Source organism: Mus musculus, chromosome X, assembly GCF_000001635.26.
Source record: "Mus musculus strain C57BL/6J chromosome X, GRCm38.p6 C57BL/6J".
Lineage (NCBI taxonomy): Eukaryota > Metazoa > Chordata > Mammalia > Rodentia > Muridae > Mus > Mus musculus.
This window is the reverse complement of record NC_000086.7, coordinates 30121227-30145049: the sequence shown is the minus strand read 5'-3', so window position 1 is coordinate 30145049 and position 23823 is coordinate 30121227. Positions and strand designations below refer to the sequence as shown.

Below are 23823 nucleotides of genomic sequence, written 5' to 3'. Positions count from 1 at the left end.
GAATCCTCAGTCCAGGCATCTCTGCTGACAAAGGTTTTTATACCATTGAGGAGTTGAGCACGGAAGGGTGCAGTTGTGAAGGTGTTCACCTTTGAGATAACCAGTAAGTGATAATCGGCTCTGCTCAGGGTTGTTGGACAGTTAATCAAGGTATGACAGGGTGGGGCATATCAGGCCCAGGTTGCCACTAGGTGAGAAAATGCCTCATGATCGCCATTTCCTATGGCTTCTGATTGTTAAGTGAAGGTGGAGGACCATATTCATGGCAGAGGATTGAACAGGTCAGGGCCTTAGAAGATTGTGAACCCTTGGAGGACACAATCATGGGGCCTTGGAATAGGATCAGAGAGCTGGCTGCAGGATTGAGGGTCGGGGGAGCATGGGGCTGTGAGTGAGGATCCTTGGCGCTTGTCCTGTGTGCTGTAAGGAGCCTTAGGGTCCAACTTGGCGCTTGTCCTGTGTGCTGTCCGGGACCCATTAGAAACACACTGAGGATTCCTCCCTCTTCATTGTCTTCTCTATGGTGTGTTCCTTTGGTATAGACTGTATGGACATTGCAGAGAGGGGAGTGGCGTAGGAAGAATGAATGAAAAGAAGAAGAGGAGACATTACAAGAGATTAATAAGTAATCTGGGAAGGATTCTGAACAGGGATCCTCCTGTCTAATCGCCCATGTATTGGGATTAAAGACTTGGACCACCAAGTTCAGCTTTTTCTCTCAGTTTTAGTTCTGTAGGATGGGATCTTCCTTTGTAGCTCAGGCTGTTCTGGCTTGGGCTGGCCTTTAACTTACAATCTTCAGATGTTTGAAATCCTCGGCTTCCCCCAATCCCAAATTTCTCCAATATAAGGATTTTCTGTGTGGGTAATGGTGGTGAGTGTTTGTTGTAGACTGAGCATTGGGTATTCTTGACATGAATATATAGTTACCATGTTCATCATCTTTCTGGATAGTACCATGAATTTACTTTAAAACAGAGATATACTGAAAATCGGAATTGCTGATGTTTTGTTTAAAAAGAATCTTTGGGAGATAGTACCAAAATTCAGATGCCTCAAAGTTTAAATGCAAACACATTTTGCTCATCATTTTTGGTGAGAAAAGGAGGACTCACGTATTAAAGGCTGACCTGTTTTTGCCTTTTTTAAACTGAGAAATGACAGATTGTTAACTTGGGTTCTAAAGAAGGATTTAAAATAAGTAAGTTAAAGAAGATTTTAAAACAAAGTTGGGAGGGAGAGGGACATGATAAATGGGATACATGAAGGAAATTGTAAGGGGAAGCATATATATATATATGTGTGTGTGTGTGTGTATGTATATATATACATATACATATACATATACACATACACATACACATACATATACACATACACACACATACACATATACACGTGTAACCATATTGAATATGTATGCAAAACTCTCTGATAAAGACAAATTATTAAAAATATAAGTGTTAAAAAACAAAAGAAACAATCTTTCAATGAGCTAAAATAATTATTTGACTTTTTGACATTTTTAACTATTTAAATGATACCTTTGGATTTAGATAACTACTTTTTTTTCTTTTTTTCCTTTTTATTTATATTTTTTAACTAAGAAGACAACTGAGCGCTTAAGAGAAAAATGTCTATTAAGAAACTGCGGGTGATACCAAAGGAAGGTTACTTATTACTTGTTGACTTTGATTCAGATGAAGAAGAAGAGCAGGCTCATTCTGAAGGTATCCAGTCTTCAGTATTGATTGTGTCCTGCAGTTCATTAGACTTTTCCCAACTCACCTGCAATGGAAGAAGTCTTTTCTAAGTTTTCATGTACTTCATTTCTAATTTTACCTATATCTATATATTCCTATACCCGAGTTTTAGCAGTGCATATACCTACTCTTGGCACTTTAGACATAATATGTTGAGAAACAATAACTTGCTATGATTTTACCCCAGAAAAAGATCTGAACGGTGTTCCTATATGTTAGCAAAACATGAATTTATCTCATAAAACCTGCAAATAAATTATTTCATTCCTTTTTTCTATTATATATTTTCTTTATTTACATTTCAAATATTATCACCTTTTCTATTTCCCCTCTGCAAATCCCCTCTCCTCTCACCTCTCCCCCTGCCCCCAACACACCCACCCCCAATTCCTGGCCCAGGCATTCCTTAATACTGGGGCATAGGACCTTTACAGTACCAAGGGTCTCTCCTCCCGTTGATGACATACTAGGCCATCCTCTCCTACATATGCAGCTGGAGCCATAAGTCCCACCATCTGTTTTATTTGATTGGTGCTTTAGTCCCAGGGAACTCTGGGGGTACTGGTTAGTTCATATTGTTTATCCTCCTATGGGGCTGCAAACCCCTTATGCTCCTTGGGTACTTTCTCTAGCTCCATCATTGGGGACCCTGTGCTCAGTACAATGGATGTCTGTGAGCATTCACTTCTGTATTTGTCAGGCACTGACAGATCCTCTCAGGAGACAGCTATATCAGTCTCCTGTCCCCAAGCTCTTGTTGGCATCTGCCATAGTGTCTGGGTTTGTTGGTTATTTATTGGATTGATCCCTGAGTGAGGCAGTCTCTGGATTCATTCAGTCTCAGCTGCAAACTTTGTCTCTTTAACTCCTTCCATGGGCATTTTGTTTCCCATTCTAAGAAGGAATGACGTATCCACACTTTGGTCTTCCTTCTTCTTGAGTTTCATGGGTTTTGCAGGTTGTGTCTTGGTTATTGTGAGCTTCTGGCATAATATCCACTTATCAGTGAATGCATATCCTGTGTGTTCTTTTGTGATTGGGTTATCTCCCTTAGGAAGATATCATCAAGATCCATCCATTTGTCTAAGAATTTCAAGAATTCATTGTTTTTAATAGCTGTGTAGTATTTCATTATGTAAATGTACCACATTTTCTGTATCCATTCCACTGGGGAGGGACATCTGGGTTGTTTTCAGCTTCTTGCTATTATAAATAAAGATGCTATGAACATAGTGAAGCATGTCAGTATTACAAGTTAGAATATCTTCTGAGAATATGCCCAGGAGGAGTATTGCTGGATCTTCCAGTAAAACTATGTCCAATTTTCTGAGGAAACACCAGACTGACTTCCAGAGTGGTTTTACCAGCTTGCAATCTCACCAGCAATGGAGGAGTGTTCCTATTTCACCACATTCTCGCCAGCATCTGCTGTCATCTGAGTTTTAGATCTGAGCCATTCTGACTGGTATGAGGTGGAATCTCAGGTTTATTTTGACATGCACTTCCCTGATAATTAAGGATGATGAACATTTTTTAGGTGCTTCTCTGCCATTCGGTTTTCCTTAGTTGTGAATTCTTTGTTTATCTCTGTCCCCATTTTTTAATGGGGTTATTTGATTTTCTGGAGTCCAGATTCTTGAGCTCTTTATATATATTGGATATTAGTCCCCATCTGATTTAGGATTGGTAAAGATTTTTTCCCATCTATTGGTTGCTGTTTTGTCCTATTGACAGTGTCCTTTGACTTATAGAAGCTTTGCAATTTTATAAGGTCACATTTGTCTATTCTTAATCTTACAGCACAAGCCATTGCTGTTCTGTTCAGGAATTTTTCCCTTGTGCCCATGTCTTCGAAGCTCTTCCCCACTTCCTCCTCTATAAGTTTCAGTGTCTCTGGTTTTATGTGGAGTTCCTTGATCTACCTAGACTTGAGCATTGTGCAATGAGATGAAAATAGATCAATTTGCATTCTTCTACATGCTAACTGCCAATTGAGCCAGCACCATTTGTTGAAAATGTTGTCTTTTTTTCCACTGGATGGTTTTTGCTACTTTGTCAATGATCAAGTGACAATAGGTGTGTGGGTTCATTTCTGTGTCTTCAGTTCTATTCCATTTATCTACCTGTCTATCAGTATACCTGTACCATGCAGTTTTTATCACAATTGCTCTATAGTACAGCTTGAGGTCAGGCACGGTGATTCCAGGAGAGATTCTTTTATTTTTGAGAAGAGTTTTTGTATCCTAGGTTTTGTTCTTATTCCAGATGAATTTGCAAATAGCTCTTTCTAACTCAGTTAAGAATTGTGTTGGAATTTTCATGGGGATTGCATTAAATCTGTAGACTGCTTTCGGCAAGATAGCCATTTTTACTACATTAATCCTGCCAATCCATGAGCATGGGAGATCTTTCCATCTTCTGAGATTTTCTTTGATTTTTTCTTCAGAGACTTGACATTTTTATCATACAGATCCTTCTTTCACTTACTCAGTTAGAGTCACACCAACGTATTTTATATTATTTGTGACTATTCTGAAGGGTGTTGTTTCCCTAATTTCTTTTTCATCCTGTTTATTCTTTTTGTAGAGAAATGCCATTGATATGTTTGAGTTAATTTTGTATTCAGCTACTGCACTGAAGCTGTGTATCAGATTTAGGATTTCTCTGGTGTAATTTTTGGGGTCACTTATATATACTATCATATCTTCTGGAAATAGTGAGATTTTGTCTTCTTCCTTTCCAATTTGTATTCATTTGTTCTCTTTTTGTTGTCTAATTGCTCTGACTAGGACTTCAAGTACTATGTTGAATAGGTAGGGAGAAAGTGGGCAGCATTGTTTAGTCCCAGATTTTAGCGGGATTGCCTCCAGTTTCTCACCATTTAGTTTGATGTTGGCTACTGGTTTGCTATCTATTGCTTTTATTATGTTTAGGTATAGGCTTTGAATTCCTGATCTATCCTGGACTTTTACTATGAATGGGTGCTGTATTTTGTCAAATGTTTTCTCAGCATCTAATGAAATGATCATGTGATTTTTGTCTTTGAGTTTGTTTCTATAGTGGATTAAGTTGATGGATTTCTGTATATTAAACCATCCCTCATCACAGGGATCAAGTGTACTTGATCATGATGGATGATCATTTTTATGTATTCTTGGATTCAGTTTGCAAGGCTTTTATTGAATATTTTTGCATCAATTTTCATAAGGGAAATTGGTCTGAAGTTTCCTTTCTTCATTGGGTCTTTGTATGGTTTGAGTATAATTGTAATTCTGGCTTCATAGAACAAATTGAATAATGTTCCTTCTCTTTAGATTTTGCATAATGGTTTGAAGAGTATTGGTATTAGGTCTTCATGAAGATCTGATAGAATTCTGTACTAAACCCATCAGATCCTGGTCTTTTTTGTTTGGGAGACTATTAATGACTGCTTCTATTTCTTTAGGGGTTATGGGAGTATTTCTAGGGTTTATCTGATCCTGAATTATATTTGGTACCTGATATCTGGCTAGAAAAGTGTCCATTTCATCCAGATTTTCCAGTTTTGTTGAGTATAGGTTTTTGTAGTAGGATCTTATGATTTTTTGGATTTCCTAAGTTTCTGTTGTTATGTCTCCCTTTTCATTTCTGGTTTTGTTAATTAGGATGATGTCCCTGTGCCCTTTAGTGAGTCTGGCTAAGGGTTTACCTATCATGTTGATTTTCTCAAACAACCAGCTCCTGGTTTGGTTGATTCTTTGTATAGTTCCTTTGTTTCCACTTGGTTGATTTCAGTCCTGAGTTTGATTGTTTCCTGCCTTCTATTCCTCTTGGGAGAATTTGCTTCCTTTTGTTCTAGAGCTTTTAGTTGTGCTGTCAAGCTGCTCCTGTATCCTCTATCCAGTTTCTTTTTAGAGGCATTCAGGGCTGTGAAGTTTTCTCTTATTACTGTTTTCATTGTGTACCATATGTTTGGTTATGTTGTAGCTTCATTTTCATTAAACTCTAAAAAGTCTTTAATTTCCTTCTTTATTCCTTCCTTGACCAAGTTATCATTGAGTAGGTTGTTGTTCACATTCCACATATATGTGGATTTTCTATTACTTATATTATTATTGAAGATCAGCATTAGTCTGTGGTGATCTGATAGGATGCATGGGATTATTTCAATATTTTTATATCTGTTGAGGCATGTTTTGTGACTGATTATATGGTCAATTTTGGAGAAGGCCTCATGAGGTACAGAGAAGAAGGGATATCCTTTCGATTTAGGATAAAGTTTTCTATAGATATCAACTAAATCCATTTGTTTCATAACTCCTGTTGGTTTCACTGTGTCTGTTTTTAGTTTTTGTTTCCAGGATGTGCCCATTGATGAGAGAGGGGTGTTGAAGTCTTCCACTATTATAGTGTGCAGTGCAATGTGTATTTTGAGGTTTACTAAAGTTTCTTTTATGAATGTGGCTGCCCTTGCATTTGGAGCATAGATGTTCAGAATTGGGAGTTCCTCTTGGTAAATTTAATTTTGATGAATATGAAGTGTTCCTCCTTGTCTTTTTTGATAACTTTGGGTTGAAAGTCAATTTTTTTTGATATTCTAATGCCTACTCCAGCCTGTTTCTTGTGACCATCTGCTTGGAAAATTGTTTTCTAGCCTTTTACTATGAGGTAATATTTGTCTTTGTCTGTGAGATTTGTTTCTTGTATGAAACAAAATGCTGGGTCATGCTTACACATTAAGTCTATTAGTCTATGTCTTTTTATTGTGGATTTGAGTCCACTGATATTAAGAGATATTAAGAAATAGTCGTTGTTGGTTCCTGTTATATTTGTTTTTAGAGATGGAATTTTGTTCATGTGGCCATCTTCTTTTAGGTTTGCTGCAAGATTACTTTCTTGCTTTTTCTAGAATGTAATTTCCCTCCTTGTTTTGGTGTTTTCCCTTCATTATACTTTGAAGGGCATGATTTTTTGGAAGATATTGTGTAATTTTGCTTTTGTCATAGAATACCTTGGTTTCGCCATCTATGGTAAAAGAGTTTTACTGTGTATAGTAGCCTTGGTTGGCATTTGTGCTCTCTTAGGGTCTGTATGTCAACTGTCCTGGATCGTCTGGCTTTCATAGTCTCTGGGGAGAAGTTAGGTGAAATTCTGATAGGTCTGCCTTTATATGTTACTTGAACTTTTTTCCCTTACTGCTTTTAATATTCTCTTTGTTGTGTGCATTTGGTGTTTTGATTATTATGTGATGGCAGGAATGTCTTTTCTGGTCTAAAGTATTTGGGGATCTGTAGGCTTCTTTTATGTTCATGGGCATCTCTTTCTTTAGGTTAGGGAAGTTTTCTTCTATAATTTTGTTGAAGATATTCACTGGCCCTTTAAGTTGGAAATCTTACTTCTCATCTATACCTATTATCCTTAAGTTTTGTTTTCTCCTTGTATCCTCAATTTCCTTGATGTAATTATTTCATTTATAAAAGCTGTTTCAAAAACTCACGTGGGCAGTTTTTCCAGAGAAATGCAAATTGAAAATACTTTATTAACTATTACTTATATAGCATACTTTCAAATGTTTCCATTTTCTATTGTCAATATAGTAAAAAGGCCAGCATTTGGCAAACATGAGAATATGCCGCCTCACGTAGAAGCAGATGAAGATATAAGGTAATATTTTCAATTTTTCCCAGTTCAATAGAGTACTTCAAAAGTAGTGTTTGTGATCCCTTCACTGGAGGAGTAGATTCAGGAAAATCAACAATTCATGGTCAGATGCAACTATATATTGAGTTCAAGCCCTGCTTGGGGTCCTTAAGTCCTTGTCATCACAAACACATAGCAACTTGGACAATATAGCCACCTGCATGGGATCTTCCCAGATATAAACACAAACAAAAGGAGAAACATCATAAAAATAAGAGGGGGACCATCTGGGAAGAAGAAGGGTCTCAGCAAGTGTGGGAGAGTTATGAATAAACTACTGTGGGGTATAAATGTATGAATTGTTAAAAGTAAATAATTCAGGTTCACTTTGGTTGTCTACCATGTATTTTATATGCATATGACATTTGTTCCAAACCACACATTATATATCTATTCTAAATAATTAAAAGAAGTTCCTGTGTAAAGTTTTTTTTTGTGTGTGTGCTAGGCAAATGCTCTACCAGTCCACTATATTTCTAGCTTTAAAATTTTATTGTCCTTTCTTCACAGAGATGAACAAGACAGTATGTTGGATAAATCTGGAGGTAGGTGTTTTTGGAGATATTTGCCTGTTGTTTGAAGAGGACAGAAGATGGCATCAGATCTCTATAAACCCTATAGCATAGGAGGATAATTTTAGGTTTCACAATAATTGTAGTTTTCTTTAAAACACATACAGATGACTACTCACCCAACATTCAGAAACAAAGATTAGCTGAAGGTGTACCTCAGTGGTACAGCACCATGTAAAAGCTATGAGTTTCATCTTCAGTGGTGAAAAAAAAAACCCAACCAACACACGAAATTAACAAAACACCTACCAAACAAACAAAAAACAACAATAAGCCTCGCAAATGAAATGTTAGTTTTTCCAGTTTGCCCAATTAACTGTAAAGTGAGCAAGAAATGCAATTGGCTATTGTAAGGAAACAAACAAAACCAGCATTAAGCATTTTAGGAACTTAAATTTAGGCATGATTAGAGAAATATGCACCCCCCCCAAAAAAAAAAAAAGACAGTGGCTACAGCAACATAACAAACCCTGCAGAGGGGCTAGAATTATGGCTCATTTGGTAAAGTGCTTTCCTTGAAAATATATGGACTTAAGGTGGGGGCCTAGAATCCACTTTAAAAATGCAGGCTGCAGTCCAGTGCTGAGTAGGTAGAGATAGCTAGCTGGCTAGCCAGGCTAGTGACGTTGGTGAGCTGCAGATTCAGAGAGACCCTGTCTCTGAAGATTTAAGTTGGATCAGGCAGTGGTGGCGCATGCCTTTAATCCCAGCATTTGGGAGGCAGAAGCAGGGGGATTTCTGTGTTTGAGGCAACCCTGGTCTACAGGGTGAGTTCCAGGACAACCAGGGCTATACAGAGAAACCCTGTCTGGAAAAACAAACAAACAAAAAATGTAAGTTGGAATATGATTGAGAATACAGTCTTCTTCTGCACACATATACTGAAATGTATACACATCATTTTTGCTGAATCTCTTTTTATGATTTACAGAATCCTTTAAAATTATGTTTTTTTTTCTTTTTCTGGAAATAGACAATATGAGGAAAGTGTCATATTTCTATAATCTCCACTGTATATTAAAAATAAACATCTATCGAGAGAAATGATCCAGCATACCTTAAAACACACACAGGGCAGGGATGGAAAGATAGCTTTCAAATTAAGACCACTTGTTGCTCTTGGGGAAAACCAAGGTTTAGTTCCTAGGACCCATATAATGGCTCACAACCATTTGTAATTCTAGATCCCGGGGATTTGGCATCCTATTCTAGTTTCTATGAGCACCAGACATGCATGTTGAACAAATACAAACATGCAAAAGCACGTTAGTTAAATAAATAAAACAAATCCGAAATACACATAACAGCCCCTTCAACTGAAACAAAGTAGGAGAGTCTTCTTTGGGGTTCATTTTATTTTAACTTTCAAGTTAGTATTGCAAACTTGGAAAATGGAAAACTTCTGGGTAGTAGTGGCAGCTAAAATACTATCTCTTATTTGCTGCTTGGATGACAGATGACTGATAGAGCCTCTCTCACTTTAGTAAGCATGTGCAAACACGGCCAATCAGCAAGGGGCTTGGCTGAGATTGTTTTCCAGCTGCCCAATCCCTGTTACCCAGTATGCTTTGTGGTGGCCACGAAGCTGAGTTCTTGAGGAAGGGAAGTTTCTTGAGGAAGCATGGTAGGGGGAAGTCTCTGTGGAGGTAGTCAGTGACCTGTTAAAAGATGGTTAATAATGGTTCAGGTGGGGGTCCGGATGGGGTGAAGGTGGAGGGGCGGAGGTGTTACTTCCAGAGTAAGGAGAGGAGATGACCCTCCCTGGACTCCGGATAGCACTGCTGCTGGGTTCACAATCGACTTTACCCACTTAGACCTCTGCGGTGAAAAACGGAGAACTTCACTAAGGGCAGGAGTTTGAACAGTCTAGTATCTAGCAGAAAGCAGGAAGGCCATGGAATTGGAGACCCTGAAAGTCTTCCTTGGGCCTGGGGATGTGAAGTGTGAGTAAACTGGAGGTCAGTTAGTGGCAGAAACAGACTAGAACCTTTTCTGTGCTGCTGCTACCCGACAGAAATTTATTAAAAACAAACTGAAGACGAGTCTTCATTTTCTTCTACCTGGTGTTGAAAGGCCAGATTGCCGAAACTTGTATATATAGGATCCAAACGGCCTCAAAATCCCGAGGCTCCTCTCAGCCTCTGAAGTGCTGGAACTTCAGACATACTTCAGGCCAGGCTGTGTTTATTTATGTGTTGTTTTGGTTTAGGGAAGTAAGCTCTAACTCTGTATCTCAGGAGTGTCTGAAACCTCATGTGCAGCTTGAACTGGCCTTGAAACTGAAGTCCTCAGCCTTACAAATGTACTGGGACCTGAGGAAACATGCTTGTTTTATTTTTACTTTTAAAATTTGTGGGGGTTTTTCATAGTTGAAGATTGAACCCAGAGCTTCTTGCTGTAGCAGTGAAATATATGTCCAGCCAGACAGAACTTTATAATTTAGATTTGTATTTCGATGAAAAAGATTGAGGAGCTTGGTTGTGATAATAGCAACTATGATTTTATTTGGAGATTGAGATGCAGACACATTTGCTCTAACTTATCAAAAACCTTGCAGGAATGGGACCAACATGCAGATCCTCCTATGTTTAGATATAAACCCACATGAAGTCACAGTTAAAGCCATCATAGTGTGTGTGTGTGTGTGTGTGTGTGTGTGTGTGTGTGTGTCTGTGTGTGTGTGTGTGTAAGAGAGAAAGAGAGAGAGAGAGAGAGAGAGAGAGAGAGAGAGAGAGAGAGAGAGAGAGTTTTAAAGTAAAAAATAACACACCTCTATTCTTTTATAGTAAGGAAGACCAAGATACTTTATTCAACTTAAATAATTCTTTTTAAAAATGTGTACATATTAAAGTTAAGGTTATTAATGGCTATCTTTGAAGCCAACTATTGTGTTCCATGTTTAAATACTAAAGTCTTTAGTATTAAATCAGAGGGTAATAGAAATATGGTTTTATCTTTAAACCCTTTTTGCAATTATGAAGTGCTGTTTTTGTAAAAATCATTCCTTAATGTTATTTTATATTTCAATTTTATTAGTTTAAGTGATTTTTTTTAATTCAAATGGCTTGAGAAAATTTCTTTTTATTTTAAATCAGAAAACGTAAGTTTCTCAGAGGAATGGCAGCGTTTTGCACGTTCTGTAGAGACACCAATGGAAAACTGGAATTTGTTAAGTGGTGAACAGCAAGTTAGGAATGCTTCAGAATTGGACCTTATGGAAGGTACCAAATATTTAATGATGGGCATTGATGTTACACTTCCTTTTTTCTCAGTTGTTCTTCTTAGGCTTGTAAAGGAGATCAAAAATCTCATATTGTATCTCTTGTCTTTAATCACAACATATAAATAAACAGCTTAAAACATATTTTTAGATGACAATTAGACATTACTTGATTTTGTTTAACTTCTAGGCAAATAATAGATCTGCTTTAAAACCTAATGTTGGCACTATGCCTGAATGATCACAAAGTATTTCATTAAAATTTGCAAAATAACATAATTGTTTTAATATCTTGTTTTATTACGAACCCAGTACAGAATCCAGTAACTCATGATGATGGGAATGCAAATCCTGAAGAAGTAGTTGGAGATACATGGTAATGTGTTCAAACTTATTATTTCCTTCTTAGTGTAAGTACTTCCAGAAAAATTTAATTGATTGTATAGCAAGTAATGTATATTAATAATTGGAATATGATATATACTATAAACAATATTTCTATAAGATTAATCCTTAATTTGAATGGTTTTCTTGAAGGGTGTAATGTTGTGGGTCAAACTCTCATCGTCCTGCTTGTAGGACAAAAGCTGAGCAATCAAACAGTATCCCCAGCATCCTTACTTTGTAAAGCTTTAATTACTTCACAGATCTCCAGTACAAAATATACTGGGAAATTTTGAAGGTACATTTTTGGATATATAATTTGTTTAAACTATATAGTATTAACATAATTTATATATTAGGAAGTATTGATTAATATACTATATGACATCTTAATGACTTATTTATATGTAGTATTTTGTGAATATTTTTTTTAATTTAATTTATTTATTATGTGATATTATCTTTATTTACATTTCAAATAATAGCCCTTTCCTGGTTTCACCCCAGAAACTCCCTATTCCATTACCCCTCCCTGTGCTTCTATGAGGGTGTTTGCCCACCCACCCACTCCCACTTCCCCACCCTCGCATGTGGGTACACTGGGGCATTGAACCTTCACAGGACCAAGGACCTCTCCTCCCACTGATGTCTGACAAGGCCATCTTCTGCTATATATGCACTGGAGCCATGGGACCCCCTCTTTTGTTGATGGCTTAGTCCCTGGGTGCTCTGGGAGGTCTGGTTCGTTCATATTGTTGTTCTTCCTATAAGGTTGCAAACCCCTTCAAATCCTTCAGTCCTTCCTCTAACTCCTCCACTGGGAATCCTATGATCAATCTGATGGTTGGCTGTGAGCATCAGCCTCTGTTCTTGCCAAGCTCTGTCAGAGCCTCTCAGGAGAAAGTCATATAAGGCTCCTGTCAGCAAGCACTTGTTGGCATCCACAATCGTGACTGGGTTTGGTGTCTGTATATGGGATGGATACACAGTTTGGGCAGACTCTAGATGGTCATTCCTTCAGTCTCCGCTCTGTACTTTGTCTCCATGTTTCCTCCCAGGAGTATTTTGTTCCCCATTCTAAGAAGGACTGAAACACCCACACTTTTGTCTTCCTTCTTCTTGAGCTTCTTGTGGTCTGTGAATTACATTTTGGGTATTCTGAGCTTTTAGACTAATATCCACTTATCAGTGAGTGCATACCATGTTTGTACTTTTGGGATTGGGTTACCTCACACAGGATTATATATTTTAGATCCATCCATTTGCCTGTGAATTTCATGAAGTAATTGTATCTGTACCATTACCATACATTTTTATCATTATTTCTCTATAATACAGCTTGAGGTCGGGAATGATTCCCCCTGAAGTTCTTTTATTGTTGAGAATAGTTTTTTGATATACTGGATTTCTGTTATTCCAAATGATTTTTCAAATTGCTCTTTCTATCTCTATGAAGAATTGAGTTTGAATTTTGATGGAGATTGCATTGAATCTGTTGATTGCTTTTGGCAAGATGGCCATTTTTACTAAATTAATTGTGCCAATCTATGAGCATGGGAGATCTTTCCATCTTTTGAGATTTTCAATTTCTTTCTTCAGAGACTTGAAGTTCTTATCATACAGATCTTTCGCTTGCTTGGTTCGAGTCACACCAAGGTATTATAATTTGTGACTATTGTGAAGGGTGTTGTATCCATAATTTCTTTTTCAGCCTGTTTATCCTTTGAGTAGAGGAAAGCTACTGATTTGCTTGAGTTAATTTTATATCCAACCACTTTGCTGAATTTGTTTATCAGGTTTAGGGGTTCTCTGTTGGAATTTTGGGGGTCACTTACATATACTATCATATCATCTGCAAATAGTGATATTTTGAATTCTTCCTTTCCAATTTTTATCCCTTTGACCTCTTTTTGTTATATAGTTGCTATGGATATAACTTCTAGTACTATAAAATACTACTATATTATATACTACTGTGAATAGGTAGGAAGAGAGTGATCTTGTCTTGTCTGATATTAGTGGGATTGCATCAAGTTTCTCTCCATTTATTTTGATGTTGGATACTGGTTTGCTCTATATTGCTTTTACTATGTTTAGGTATGGGCCTTGGCTTCTTGATCTTTCCAAGAATTTTATCATGAAGAGTTGTTGAATTTTTGCAAATGATTTCTCAGCATCTAATGAGATAATACTGTGTTTTTTTTCCTCAAGATTGTTTACATAGTGGATTACGCTGATGGATTTCCATATATTGAACCATCCCTGTATCCCTGGGATGAAGAACATTTGATCATGAAGGATGATCATTTTAACGTGTTCTTTGTTTGGGTTTACCAGAATTTTATTGAGTATTTTTGCATCAATATTCATAAGTGAAACTGGTCTCAAGTTTCCTTTCTTCATTTGGGTCTTTGTATGTTTTGGGTATAAGTGTAATTGTGGCTTCATAGAAAATTGAATAGTGTTCCTTCTCTTTTGATTTTGCATAAAAGTTTGAAGAGTATTGGTATTAGGTCTTCTTTGAAGGTCTGATAGAATTCTGTACTAAACCCATCCGATCCTGGGGTTTTATTTTTGGTGAGGGGGTGGGAGCCTATTAAAGACTGCTTCTATTTCTTTAGGTGTTATACGAGTGTTTACAGGGTCTATTTGATCCTGATTTAAATTGGTACCTGATATCTGTCTAGACAGTTGTCCATTTCATCCAAATTTTCCAGTTTTGTTAAGTATAGGCTCTTATAGTAGGATCTGATAATTTTTTTTGGGGGGGGTTCCTAAGTTTCTGTTTTTGTGTCTCTCTTTTCATTTCTGGTTTTGTTAATTTGGACTCTGTGCCCTCTCTTTAGTCTACCTAAGGGTTTATCTATTTTGTTGATTTTCTCAAAGAACCAGCTCCTGGTTTGGTTGATTCTTTGTATAGTTCTTTTTGTTTCCACTTGTTTCATTTCAGCCCTGAGTTTGATTATTTCCTGCCTTCTACTCCTCTTGGGTGAATTTGCTTCCTTTTGTTCTAGAGCTTTTAACTGTGCTGCCAGGCTGCTAGTGTATGTTCTCTCCAGTTTCTTTTTTGGAGGCACTCAGAGCTATTAGTTTTTCTCTTAGAATGCTTTCATTGTGTCCCATAAGTTTGGATATGTTGTAGCTTCATTTTCATTAAACTCTAAAAGTCTTTAATTTCTTCCATGACCGAGTTATCGTTGATTAGACTGTTGTTCAACTACCACGTGTATATATATATATATATATATATATATATATATATATATATATATATATATATATTTATATATATATATATATATATGGGTTTTGTATAATTTATATCATTATTATTGTTGTTGTTGTTGTTGTTGTTATTATTATTATTATTATTATTATTTGGGGGGTTAAGACAGGGTTTTTCTGTGTATCCCTGGCTGTCCTGGAACTCACTTTGTAGACCAGGCTGGCCTTGAACTCAGTAATCCACATGCCTCAGTGTCCCAAGTGCTGGGATTAAAGGCATGTGCCCCCATGCCTGGCTTATTTATATTATTATTGAAGATAAGCCTTAGTCCGTGGTGACTTGATAGGATGCATGGGATTATTTAAATATTTTATATCTGTTGAAGCCTGTTTTGTGACCCATTATATGGACAGTATTGGAGAAGGCATCATGAGGTGTTGAGAAGAAGGCACATTCTTTTGTTTTATGATAAAATGTTGTATGTTATCTATAGATATAGATATCTGTTAAAACAATTTGTTTCATAACTTCTGTTAGTTTCACAGTGTCTCTCTTTTGTTACTGTTTCCAGGATCTGTTCATTGCTGAGAGTGGGGTGTTGAAGTTTCCCACTATTATTATGTAGGGTACAATATATACTTTGAGCTTTAGTAAAGTTTCATTTATGAATTTGGTTGCCCTTGCATTTGGAGCATGGATGTTCAGAATTGTGAGTTCATCTTTGTTGATTCACCCTTTGACAAGTATAGTGACAGTCCTTATCTTTAAAAAACAAAAACAAAAACAAAAGAAAAACAATAAAAAAAACAAAAAAAAAAAACAATAACAAAAACCTTTTGGTTGTAAGTTGATTTTATTCCATAGTAGAATGGCTATTCCATCTTGTTTCCTGGAAATATTTGCTTGGAAATTTTTTTCCAGACTTTTCCTCTGAGGTAGTGTCTGTCTTTGTCACTAAGGAGGGTTTCCTGTATGCAGCAAAATCCTGGGTTCTGTTTATGTATCCAGTCTATTACTCTATGTCTTTTATTGGGGAATTGAATCCATTTCTATGAAGAAATATTAAAGACCAGTGACTGTTGGTTGTTTCCTGTTACTTTTGTTGTTTGAGGTGGAATTATGTTTATATTGCTATCTTCTTTGGGGTTTGTTGAAAGAAGATTTCTTTCTTGATTTTTGTATGGTGTAGTGTTTCCCTCCTTGTGTTGTAGTTTTCCATCTATTTTTTTGAAGGTTTCGATTCGTGGAAAGATATTGTGTGAATTTGGTTTTATCATGGAATACTTTGGTTTCTCCATCTACGGTAATTGATAGTTTTGCTGGGTATAGTAGCCTGGGCTGGCATTTGTGTTCTCTCAGGGTCTATATAACATCTGTCCAGAATCTTCTGGCTTTTATAGTCTCTGGTGAGAAGTCTGGTGTATTTCTAACAGGTCTGCCTTTTTATGATATTTGACTTTTTTCCCTTACTGCTTTTAATATTTTATCTTTAGTGCATTTGTTGTTCTGATTATTATGTGTCGGCAGGAATTTCTTTTCTGGTCCAGTTTATTTGGAGTTCTGTAGGCTTCTTGCATGTTCATGTGCATCTTTCTTTAGGTTTGGGAAGTTTTCTTCTATAATTTTGTTGAAGATATTTGCTGGCCCTTTGACTTGGGAATCTTCTCTCTCTTCTATACCTATTTTCCTTAGGTTTTGTCTTCTCATTGTGTCCTGGATTTCCTGGATGTTTAGGGTTAGGAGATTTTTGCATTTTGCATTTTCTTTCACTGTTGTGTCAATGTTTTCTATGGTATCTTCTGTACCTGAGATTCTCTATTCTATCTCTTGTATTCTGTTGGAGATGCTTGCATCTATGTCTCCTAGGTTTTCTTTCTCCAGGTTCATCTCTCTTTGTGAGTTTTTATTCTGTATTTCCATTTTTAGATCTAGATGGTATTTGTTCAATTCCATCACCTGTTTGATTGTGTTTTCTTTAACTTTTTAAGGGATTTTTGTGTTTCCTCTTTAAGGGCTTCTAGCTGTTTTCCTGTATTTCTTTAATGGAACTATTTTTGTTCTTAAAGACCTCTATCATCATCATGAGATGTGATTTTGAATCTGAATCTTTCTTTTCCAATGTGTTGGGGTATTCAAGACTTGCTCTGTTGGCCAAACTGGTTTCTGATGACACCGACTAGTCTTGGTTGCTATTGCTTATATTCTTGCACTTACCTCGTGCCATCTCATTTTCTTTGGTGCTACCTTCCCTTGCTGTCTCTGTCTGGAGCCTGTCCCTCCTGTAATCCTAGTTGTGTCAGAACTCATAGGAGTCCAGCTATCTCTGAGATCTTGGGATCCTGGGATCCTGATATTTTGGGTGTGTCTGAGCTCCTGGAAGTCATGCTGCCTCTTGGATCTTGAAATCCTGGTGTGACCAATCTCCTGAGATCCTGCTGTGTCAGAGCTCCTGGGGGTTAAGCTTTTTCTTGGTGTTGCAAGATTTGGTGAGGTGCCAGAGCCCTAGGTTTTCTCTAGACACAGTTGCATACTGCAAGGAACCTGTGCCTCTGGCCGGGAGGATGATTTTGTTTCCCTGGTTCTTGTGGGGGTCCCAGATACACAGGGTGTTGGGAAAGATATTGTGCCCTCAGCTCTGCTCTTCTGTCAGAACTCCAGTGTTCCTGGGTGTGTCTGATCTCCTGGGAGTCGAGCTTCCTCTGTGATCCTGTGATCTTTAGCATTTCAGAATACCTGAGAGTCGTGCTCCCTCTGGGTGTTTTAAGAGTGGGTGCAAAGCCAGTACCCCAGGTCTGATCCAGGTGCAGTTTCAGAACAGATGGAATCCATGCCACTGGAAAGGCAGGAGTTCCTGTGTCCCTGGATCCTTAGGGACTCAGTTACTCCTGATGTTGGGGCCATTCCTGTGATCCTGGGAGTGTTAGAGCACCTGGGATTTGAGCTTACTCTGGGTATTGTGGGACTAGGTCAGCACCCAAGAACTACTCATGACATGGACTCTTGCAAATATTTTTGATTTAGCATCATGGACTTATTTTTGCCTGTGGTACAGAAGTGAAAATGGTACTTTTTCAACAGGTGTGACATTAATTAAACTTAATTTTATTTTTTTCATATATTTCTGTCTGTGGTGCATATATACACATGTGGAGGGCAGAGGAGGATGTTGGGTTTTGCTCTATTTCTTTCCACCTTATTCCCGTAAGACCTGCTCTTTCACTGAACATGTAGCTAGATAAGCAGCCAGCAAGTCCTAGCAATTCTCACTCTGCCTACCACAGTGCTGCTATTGTAGAAGCAACCATCCATGGTTAGTTTTCTAAATGGGTACTAGAATCAAACTTGCGAACGTCCTCCTTTCACAGTAAACCCTATTTATTACTGAGGCATTTTCATAACTGCATTGAAGGGATTTTTAGAGGAAAAAAATGATGTAAACTTTTCTACATTCCATGTATTCAAAGCTAAGTGATATGTATACAAAATTCTGTACATGCAACACTATTTCGTTGACCCAGTATTAATTTTATATTAAGTCAGTTTCTTTTCTAAAACTCCTCTGTGCTTTTCTTTATATGACACAATGGAAAAATGAATTCTTTAATATAACCCTTATTACTTATTTTTTTAAATTTTATTTTATGGGTATGTTTGTTTTGCTTGATTGTGTGTATGTACACAGCTTGTATGTCTTGTACCTGAGGAGGCCAGATGAAGGCATTGAATTCCCTGGAACTGGAGTTATAGGTTGTGAGCAACCTTGTGGATGCTGGGAATCCATTCTCAGATCTCTGGAAGGGAACCAGTGCTCTTAACTGATGAATCATCTCACCAATCCCCTCACTGATTTTTATAAAATGAATTATGTAACTGAAAGTGAAAGACAAATTTACTAACCAGTGAGGGAATGAAACTCAGATCCCAAAGAATCTATTTTAAATTATATGTAATTGAATGTTGCATGAGCTTTCTTAGAGGATAATAATTTGTCTTTGATATATAGTCTCACTATGTATGTCAGGCTGGCTGGAATTTTCCTAAGTAATCTATGTTGTCCTTTACACTGGAAATCTCCTGCTAAGCTTCCTAGACTAGGATCATAGACCCAAAACGTCTTACATGGCTTAAGAAACAATGCTCTTAATACCTATTTTTCAGACATATTTGTGTATTAGTGTTTTGCTTACAGGTATATATGTGCACCACATATGTGCCTGTTGCCCATACATATAAGATGATTATTTCAGACACCTTGGACCTGGAGTCACATAAAGAGAAAACACATGGAAACTTATATCAAAGATTCTTTCAAAAAAATGCAACCAGAAATTAGAATGACTTTGGCAAACGAACAAATGGGAGAGGTAGAGTTGTTAGTTTTGTAGTGTCACATTTGTATCATTTTAAAAATTATATGTGGCTGAAGTTGAAAAAAAAACATTACTGAGCTTTTAGTAAAAATGTGTGTCTTTGATTTTGTCTAAGCAGTTAACCATATAACTTCATGCCTTCAAGTAAACTAAATCTAATTCTTAGAAATCTGTGAAAATTTTTATTTTCTACTTTAAGTACCTGTTAATGAGATTTTAAAATTTGATTTACATTAATTGTGGAAACACAGAAGTCTTACACAAAATCTTAGAAATGTAATTTGTTGTTTATTATGTTTAACAATATGGAAAAAAATCAATTACATATGCAGACAATTTGTATATTTTAATTGACTTATGTTTTGCACTAAGTCTTAACTGAATCAATATAGGAAAATAAATTAGACATTATATTTGATAGAAAATAATGAAAAAATACTTTGAAATACAATTAATATTCTAAAATAAGATATATATGTATTAAAACTTCTTTAATTTTTGAAAAGCTAAAACATAAAAGAAGACTTCTCTGATAATCTTTCAGGGAAAAAAACTATAATGATTTCCCATTAGATAATTTTTTACTGCTGTTTTTCTTTTTATAGTATGAAATGGTCAATTTAATTTGTTTTGAGTGGTCTTTTTCATATCGGTATGAAATGTGACTGCTTTTATTACTGTGCTTTACAGAAAGAAGATCAACAACAAATTGTGTGAGCAGAAGTTTGATATGGATATACAGAAATTCAATGAAGAACAAGATAAATCAGTGGTTGGTATCATAACTAACTTCATAATTAACCTAGAATAACTAAGTATCAAGTAGGAATGGAGAAACTAGCCTTGTGTTGGGCACATGAAACGAAGTTAAGTTTCATTATCTATCTATCCTTGGTTCTGTTCTAGTCCTACTGAATTGTAAAGCAGAGAAGTATGATCACATACTATATCAATGAAAACCACTAGGTATTTTCTTGTAGACCAGATTATAAATTTTCAAGAGGCAGACTTTTGCTGAAAGATGAAGAGAGGATTACCAGTTTCTACAAAAGTAAGCACACTATGTCAGCCTCAGGTACAGTTGAAAGGAGAGAGAAAGCTTACTTACTGGTGTCATCTGGACTCTGTTGTTAATATTCGAAAGCCATCTCAAACTGGCAAATCAGTTCTTACAATCCTAAACTTAGTACAAATTTAGTAACAGTGGATAGAAACAACCTTTCTCAACAGCCCTGGCAGAATATTCCTGTGGAAGAATATCACCAAACTATTTTAGATCATCTCTCCATTACTGTACCAATGACTGTAGTCATCACATAGTTTCCAAGTAAGATCTGAGATGATGACCATATTAACTATTTTTTATTTGATTGGTTAATAGTTTGAGAAGTATTCAATTTGAAATGAACAGGAGATCCATTCCTGCCTGAGAAGGCATTGAGGAAGCCGCCATTATGAGTCAGTTCTGGAAAGAGATAGGGACTAAAGATAAAAAGTAAATAAATACTCCAATTGAAGGCAATTTTTAAACCTTGAACCCTGGATGAAATTTCAAGGGGGAGTAATCATCCATGTATATGAGGAGTCTAAAGACAGACTCCCAGAGTACTTCAATATTTGTAATTCTGCATGAGGTGGGGGTGAGGGGGTGAGAGTGAACCAGAAAGGGAAGAGAACAATTGGTACAAATAAAACTACCATGAGTGAAGGAAAACATTTAAGGAAGAAAAGTTCACTAACTTTGTCATATGCTGCTAATGGGTCAAATAAAATAGATTTGCAGGGCTTGAAGATGGTTTATTTGGTAATCTTTCTCACTGTAGGCATGGAGACTCGAGTTTATATTCCCTGAGTAAGCATGCACGCACACACCTCCACCACCATCACTACCACCAACACCACCAACAACAAAACAAACAAGCAAAACTAAAAACAAACCACCACAACAATAAAAGTTGGTGTGGTGGTGAGTATTTTAGAACCAATAACTCAGATTTAGTTCAGAGATAAGAAGATTCCCAGAGCTTCCTAGCCACCAGTTGTAGCCTAATGGATGAATTCTAGGTTCATTGAGACCCTGTCTCCCAAACAGTGGGATGCAACCAAAGAAGACACCCAATATTAATCCTTTGTCTCCATATGTATGCACGTGTACATTTTTTAAAGAGAAACTTCACAAAGTGGAGGTCATTGTACTTAATCAGGATGATTTGAGTGGAAATGTGAGGTACAAAACTGATCACTGTGAATAAAGGACAAAATAGGAATGTAGTAGCAGAAGGAGAAAAGGTGTAAACAGCCTGTCTTAATTTTTTAAATGCAAATTACCATGGTTGTCTGCCAACATAAAGAATACAAAGAGAAATTTATATTACTACTTCCATTGTTACTTGAGATTGGAACCTAGATAAAACAAATCTACCACTAAACTTTGTCCCCAGACATCTTTTTACACTTTATTTTGAGGCAGGGTATCTTTAAGTGATCAAAACTATTCATGATCTTGTGATCATTCTAACTCAAACTTTATAAAAGTTAGTTTTATAGGCATTACACTGACGACCAGCTAAAGTCATAAATTTAAAATAACAGTTACAGTTGGTGAAACTCTTGACAATAGTTGAGAAAAGTGAAGATGTTTGACTTAGTAAAGAATAAGTATAAGGCATCCTTAAGAAAGGAAAAGAAAGTAGAAGACATGGCACATACACCTTAGGTGGGGGCTAGATACAGAGATGAGGTAGTGAACCACCTCCTGGGATTACTTCTGCTGGTTAGAAAAAGGAGGCCACCATATGGTAAAAGCATTAACACTAGCTAGAGTTAAGCTTACAGGGCTAGGATTTTACCAAGTTCATGTTTACATGGTGCATGCCTATAAACTTAAGTACTTGAGAGGCTAAGGCCAGTCTCTGCAGCATGGCAAACACTTTCTCATAAAAAAAAGTTTTATTAACCCACAATTGGTAGTATAATTGTATTTCATGTTACTTAAAAATATAAGTATATTTAGTCATAATAGTTGTTAAAATGTTAAATCACTTGGAAAACTATTCCTTTTACATTTCATATGGAATTATTTTTGCTCACGTAAATATTTTAGTATTGGAAATACATTAAGTGGTTGGTTGTTAGCCTAGCATTCATGCTGCATGGCAGTAAAAACAAAAATGAACAGAATTGTTACAGTAATGTTTTCCTTTTACATTTGTAGAACAATTATCAAAAAGAACAACAAGCATTAAAACTGTCCGAATGTAGTCAGAATCTGACCCTGGAAGCAATTGAAGACATGCATGAGAAGTCCATGGAGGTATGTTGCACATGGTCCATAAAATGTCCTTAGGAAACGAAATATGTTTTAGGAATCAAAAAGTTTAACTACTTGATATTTTGAATTATTTCTTACTGAAGTGACTGATATTATCTGTAAAATCCTAATGACTTTGTAGGAATTATTCAAGACATGAAATGATAAATTGGGAATTTGACCTCAGATGTACCTCATAGTTTATTAACACTATAATTATCCTGCTTAACTAAACATAGCACATCTATACATCATTTGCAGAGAATCTTTCATATTTGTATCCTTTGGAGTTTCTTTAGTAAGAAGTGCTTTTCTGTTTTAGGGTTTGATGAACATGGAGACCAACAACTACGATATGCTTTTTGATGTAGATGGTGAAGAGACATTATGAAGCATACTCTGAAGTACTCTTCTCCTTTCCCATCTTCAGACTAATGAAGCATACATATTTCTCACTTGCTGGTACATTTGTAACCAAATAAAAAATTCACTAACATTTTTGTCTCCTATGAAACAGAGTTTGAAAGGCTCTTTAATCCTTGTAATTCTGATGATTCTAAGAAGGAAGTTAACCCCCGTGAAGTGATTACAAAGTTAACTAGGAGGTATACCTTTAGAGTCAAAATAGAACTCCTTTATTTTTAAACATCTTTAATCATTTTCTTGTTTAAGTGTAAGAGCCTCTTTATATTAACTTCCAAACAAAATCTAAATGAATAAGTGAGTGGCAAATAGTCCTTTGTACCGAACTTCCACACACTAATGTAGTGAATTATTTAAAATTTATTCCTTAATCTTTTTTTAAAGTCTAGACTTTATCCCCCTCCTTGTCCACCCTCTGATTGTTCCACATCCCATACCTCCTTGCCTCATGCTCCCACACCCCAACTCCCCATCTCTAAGAGGATGTCCCCACCATCCTACCCCCACCCCACCAGACCTCCCTACTCCCTGTGGCCTCAAGTCTGTATATGTGTTGGGTCTTCATATCAGCTGGTGTATGCTGCCTGGTTGGTGGCTCAGTGTCTGAGAGATCCTGGGAGGTCCAGGTTATTTGAGACTGTTGGTCCTCCTCCTTCAACTCCTCTTCCTCAGCTTCTTCTAGCTTTTCCCTAATTCAACCACAGGGGTTCCCAGCTTCTGTCCATTGGTTGCATGTAAATTTCTGCATCTGACTCTTTCACCTGATGGTTGGGTCTTTAAGAGGGCAGTCATGATAGGCCCATTTTTGTGAGCACACCATAGCATCAGTAATAGTGTCAGGCCTTGATGCCTCTCCTTGAGCTGGATCCCAATTTG

At 36.7% G+C, this 23823-nt stretch overlaps 1 pseudogene; it reads left to right on the top strand.

Moving 5' to 3' along the window:
- Positions 1 to 1633: 1633 nt before the first annotated feature.
- Gm3681 lies at positions 1634 to 23016 on the top strand (annotated as a pseudogene).
- Positions 23017 to 23823: the final 807 nt, after the last annotated feature.